Consider the following 6,000-nt stretch of genomic DNA (forward strand, 5'->3'; position numbering starts at 1 on the left):
TGGAACACTGAATAGCCTGCCATGGTTTACACAGTCAGCAAATGGTTTAAGATTGGAATGTGTGGGAAATATCAGAAAGGGAGACAGAACGTAAAGACTGCTAACTCTGGGAAACGAACTAGGGGTGGTAGAAGGGGAGGAGGGCAGGGGGTGGGAGTGAATGGGTGACGGGCACTGGGGGTTATTCTGTATGTTAGTAAATTGAACACCAATAAAAAATAAATTTAAAAAAATCTTAAAAAAAAAAAAAAAAGATTGGAATCCAGCTCTTCTGATTCCTGGGTAGACAGACATCGCTCCAACCCTGGGCTGCTTCTGAAACAGGTGAACTGAGATAAGTCCCTGCATTTGTTTTACTACCAGCCAAGTTAACAAGCCCTGAAGGCAGTTACTGCAATAATTCCATACTAACATGACTCTGACAATGGAACTCAATGACTCAAAATAGCAACAATTATCTGCTAACAGCTATAACTTATAAAAGACAGAAATCCTTTCTGATCACATGAAGTTTACAATCCACCAACATTTGTATACAGCTGTTATCTATCTATATACCTACCTGAACAACTGTTAGAAATTCTTTTATTTTGAGAACAAACAGAATAAGACCTTTCACAAGGTGGTAGTTGTGTAGTTCACACCAGAAGTGCAAAAAGAGGTAGTGTGGCGTGTGGGCAAAACTGAAAAACCGTGTGGAAGAAAGGCAAGGGGAAGTAAGGGTGAAGACAAAAAGTGTGGGATACCTATCAGGGAGTGCAAGAAGGTGAGGTGAAGAAGGGAACTCAGTATCCTCTGCCTCTGGTTCAGAGGGGCAGCCAATGTGCCTTGTGGGATGCAAAGGGCAAGCCCTTCTTCCGTGGGCCATTCATTTACTGAAGCCATGGTTCAGAGATCAAAACCCCTGCTGCTATACAGCATGATAGTAAAAAAAAAAAAAAAAAATTAAGAGAAAAACAGAATCAAGAAAGTTTGCATACTCCCCCATCAAATTAATTTCACCATTTTTAGCCTTAATAGAACAGTACAGAATCAGAATGTAAAACGTATGGGTTTTCTTCAAAGAAATATAAACTGAATGAGGATTTTCCTTTGTAACTGAGTGTAATGGTCTCACCATTAGATTCGTGGGCTCAGGCGTTTATTTACTGTTGTTTCCATGTCTCCACACTCTCTTTACCTACTGCCTTTTTCTTCCTACTCCTGCATTAACCACCTCCACCTCCCCATGTCCCCGGGGCCTTAGAAAACCAAATACTCTATTTTAATATTAATCAAGCAGGCTAATAATTCGAAGCAGCTATCTGCAAACCGGCAGGTGAGGTTGTAGTTGTATAATGTAAATCTATGATTGAATGGTGTTGGTTTATTCAATGTTATAAATAGCCAACCCAGAAATCCGAGAGGAAAAAATATATTTTCAGGTGCAAAAGGTTTGTAGTATTGAAGGAAAAATCATCTTAATACTGTCTTCCTTTCTCCTTGTCCCTTTGTAAACTTATAAATGAAAAAGGAATGAGGCATGAAAGGAAGGGAATGAGTATTTGTGTATTTACAAAAGAAAAATGGTGCACTGAGAAGGCTGTCTGATGTCCTAGGAGAGTATACACACACATTACCAGAAAGATTCTTGAATGCACATATCTGTGCATATTATTTCTGATAGCAATTATTCAAAACTCAGCACCTACACTTTCAGTAAAATTGGGTACATTTACTAATATGGAAGAGTCACTTCCATAGAGAATGCCAAATACAGTGTTATTCAAAAAGTGCCTATTAAAAATTTTTGGGCAATATAAACATGGACCAAGATGCTTGAGAATTGAAACCAATAGCAGTTCCTTCGGTGGCCACGCTGAATGCCTCAGTGTCTGTTTGTAAAAAGCACTAAGACTAGAGTTTAAAGTCAATGTGTAGACCAGTTGGCTCATAAAACATTAACTTTGTAAGTATTAAGGACCAGTAGCCAAAAAGAAAGGCCTAATTCCTTAGAATAGGTGTTCTAGCCATTTATTCAAATGTAATTGATTTCCCTTTGAAAAAAAAATCAATTGATCAATGTATTTTCTAATAATGATGTTTCAATCAAAAGAAACGTTATTTAATTATTTATTTTAGCACCTGAGATGAATGTCATGCAGAATTGTGAAAATGCAGTTATTTAAATTGTGTATGGGTTAGGATGGGTTTTAATGCAAAAGCTCTAGGGGAAGGGGGGTGGGGGAGAAGGGAAGGGGGGCGTGGGGGAAAAGAGATGGGCAAGAGCTTCTGTGCCAGCAGGCCTGACTATTCTTCCATTACATGTAGAAATTTCCACCATTTCATTATTTTTTTTTTGTAGGATGCCGAAGGCTGAGCATTTTTGTACCCACATAGGAGTAGCCATATGTTTTGCTCATTAAGAAATAAAATTCAAAATAATAATAATTAATAATAATAAAAGAAATAAAATTCAAAGGGCACCTGGGTGGCTCAGTGGCTGAGTGCCTTCTGCTCAGGTGGTGATTCCAGGGGCCTGGGATAGAGTCCTGCATCCAGCTCCCCACAGGGAGTCAGCTTCTCCCTCTGCCTATGTCTGCTTCTCTCTCTGTGTCTCTCATGAGTAAATAAAATCTTTAATTTTTTTTAAAAATTCACCTTAATTCTAAAAATGCATATTTCGCAAGAGGAATGTTTTCATCACTGCTCTTGATGGGGAAGTGTGTATGTGCGTGCATGTGTGTGTCGAGGACAGCGTTCCCCAATTCCCAGTGAAAGGCTCCCATGAAGTCAGACAGCGCTTCTGTAGTATCTCAGGGCGCTGCTGCAAGAACTCAGAAGCTCTAGGGTATATGATCAGAAGTGTCCTGAGCATTACAAGTCCCATCTGTGTCAGATGATGTTGTACGTATGTAAATTAATTAGATGTCACGCAAAGAAAACCTACTCCATTTGGGATAAAAGTTGTGGGTGATCTCTGAAAAGCAGGGAAGCACAGTGTCTCACCATTTCTTAACATTGTAGCTGCCAACGTGTGTGTGTGTGTGTGTGTGTGTGTGTGTGTGTGTGTGTGTATGGGGGGGGGGTTAGGCTGCCCTTCTATCTGTCCAATTCTGCATGAGAGAAAGAGTTGAGGCCTCCGTTCGGGGTCCCTAAGGAAACCAGGGTATCCAACGATCTAAACGAACGCTTCAGCTGGAAGAGACACAATTGTGTCCTCCTTTCCCTAAAGCCCTACTTGGTGTCCCCCGCCCCGGCGCTGGCAAACAGCAGAGGATCCCCTCCGAGGAGGCGGAGCGCAGCCTGTCACAGCTCCTGCTTGAAAAGAACAGGCCGCCAAGCAGCAAGGACTCCGGCCAGGCGCAAAGTGCGAGCAGGGCGCCCAGGGGAGCCAGGGCAAGTTACTGCAACTGGTTTGCTAAGCGGGAGGGGCGGCAGGAGGAGGGAGGCGTCCCGACCGGACCCCCGGGGACCCCGAGGTCCCTCGGGGGGCGCTACTCACGCTTCGCGGCCGCCCTCCGAGTCGCTGTCCGAGGTCCGCTCCTCGCCGATGTCCGGCAGCGTGAAGAGCAGGGCCTTGGGGCCGGGCCCGGGGGGCTCCCGAGCGCCGGGCTCTCGCTCTGCGGGGTCCGCCCGGCCCGAGCTCCGCGGGCTCGCGGCTGCACTGCTGCCCCCCGCCGACGGCAGCGCCGCGCAGACCCCGCCGGGGCCCGGGACCCGCCGAGCGGGGGGCAGCGGGGGCGCGGGGGCGGGGGGCGCGGGGGCGGGCGCGCTAAGCGGGGTGCAGGCGCCCCAGCCCGCCCTCCCCGCCGCGGCCGCGCCCCCCGCGGGGCTGCAGGCGGCGGCGGGCGACGGGACCGCGGGGGGCGCCGCCGAGGTCTTGAAGAGCCTGGCAAAGAGCGACCCCAGGTCCGACACGGCGACCTTCATGACCCGGTCTCCGAGGCGCTGAGCCCGCTGCAGCCGGAACCTGCAGACCGCGCGCGGCCGGGCCGCGGGGCTCCATCCACCGCCGCCGGGGCTGCCGGGGGTCCTGGGGTCCCCGCACGCCGGGGGGGAGGGCGCTGACCCCCCGCGCGGAGCAACCGGCCCCGCGCTCAGCCCCGCGCCGCCCGAGACTGACCTTCCCCGACGGGACGGCCTGGCTGCGCCCGGTGCGTGGGCAGAGCCCGGGGGCCCGAGGTGCGGGAGCCCACGGACGCGCCGGCCGCGGCCCCAGCGCCACCGCGGGCTGCAGGGTGCCTGGGCCCCGCCCGCGGGACACCCCGGCGGCCCCCGGGACGCGCGGCCGTTGCTAAGCTAAACAAACCCCTGCCCTGCTTAGCTCCCGGCTAATTGGGCCCCAGACTGCAGCTGGGGCGGTCGGCTGGCTCCCCCTCGATCCCGGCCTTAAAGGAACACCGCCGCTTCCGACACCCCGAGAAAGGAACCTGGCTTCGCCAGGGGCGCCGGGGGCTCAGTGGTGGAGCGGCTCCTTCTGCTCAGGGCGTGACCCCGGGGTCCCGGGTCCAGTCCCTCGGGGCCTGCTTCTCCCTCTGCCCGTGTCTCTGCCTCTCTCTCTGCATCTCTCATGAATAAATAAGTAAATAAATCTTTTTTTTAAAAAAGGAGGGGGGGATCCCTGGGTGGCGCAGTGGTTAGCACCTGCCTTTGGCCCAGGGCGCGATCCTGGAGACCCGGGATCGAGTCCCACGTCGGGCTCCCGGTGCATGGAGCCTGCTTCTCCCTCTGCCTGTGTCTCTGCCTCTCTCTCTCTCTCTCTCTCTCTCTCTCTGTGACTATCATAAATTAAAAAAAAATAAATAAATAAATGGCAGGACCACATGTGCCAGCGTCAGGATGATGGCCAGCTCTCTGATAATTGGAAAGGTGCCTACCAACGTGTATTCAGGTGAGTGGACTTGATACAGCAGTGCCCACTGCTCCGACCTCAAGGCCATGTTCAAAGTGTGTCACTAGAGATGAACTTGGACAGAAGATTGGGCCTTGATAGTAAAATCCATATCCAATGGGTGTATTCAAAACACCTAATGTACTGAACCAAGAGATTTTATAACTAAAATGTTGGAGAGCTCCAACTATAATCAGACCGACAACTGGATACAAACTCAAAGGCAAAAATGAAAGGTAAGAGTTCTTTATTAAGGGGAATAAACGGCATTTTGTTAAATATGTGTGAGAGATAAAGTTACAAGTCAGTATATCTGCAGGAGTGTAGGGTCAATTTTGAGCAAGGTTTATTTATTTTTATTTTTAAAAGATTTTATTTATTTATTCATGAGAGACATACAGAGAGAGAGAGAGAGAGAGAGAGAGAGGCAGAGACACAGGCAGAGGGAGAAGCAGGCTCCATGAAGGGAACCCAACATGGGACTTGATCCTGGGTCTCCAGGATCACACCCTGGACCCAAGACAGGTGCTAAGCCGCTGAGCCACCAGGGCTGCCCTTGAGCAAGGTTTAAAAATAAGATATTGACCACATTTATCCATTAATGTTTAGTGGAGAGTTTCGGTTTGATCCCAGGAGGTTTAATTTCTGATTTGAGGTGGGCAAGGTGATAAATAAGCCGGTAGTGAATGAATTAACTGATATTCATGACTATATACATTAGTCTTTTGCAAGTTATCGAACTGGAGTCTGAGCCATGGGACATTTCTATAGTAATGCCAAGCTCTTCATCGGCTTGAAGACAGCCAACCAGTCTTCCACTTATGATAGTCACATCCTATCATGAGCCCTTTTCTGCATCCAAGTACTATGATCAAACATGTCCTGGGCACTTCTCTACTTCAAGATTGTGTTAAGCATGAATATGTAAAAAAGGAGAAGTTCTCTTCCCACAATGTGGAATAATCAGTTTAATATCACAAGCTAAGTATCCTGTGAGTGCCCCAGAAAATAAGGCAGGCACCGCAGTCAGCGTTAGCTTGAGGAAAGAACATCTAAGTGCTTAAGAGAAGAAAGAGACAAGGCAGAGAAGGGTCAGATTATAAAAGGCCTTGGATGTTGGGAATGGG

General features: G+C 49.0%; 1 protein-coding gene across 1 annotated transcript in view; it reads right to left on the reverse strand.

Moving 5' to 3' along the window:
* The window catches only part of FAM149A (family with sequence similarity 149 member A), a 53,014-nt gene extending 49,423 nt beyond the window's left edge, over window positions 1-3,591 (reverse strand). Inside the window, exon 1 of the mRNA XM_038560327.1 lies at window positions 3,485-3,591. The gene's annotated coding sequence lies outside the window, so the exon portion shown is untranslated. The remainder of the gene's footprint in view (window positions 1-3,484) is intronic.
* Window positions 3,592-6,000: the final 2,409 nt, after the last annotated feature.

Source organism: Canis lupus, chromosome 16 (genome assembly GCF_011100685.1).
Source record: "Canis lupus familiaris isolate Mischka breed German Shepherd chromosome 16, alternate assembly UU_Cfam_GSD_1.0, whole genome shotgun sequence".
Lineage (NCBI taxonomy): Eukaryota > Metazoa > Chordata > Mammalia > Carnivora > Canidae > Canis > Canis lupus.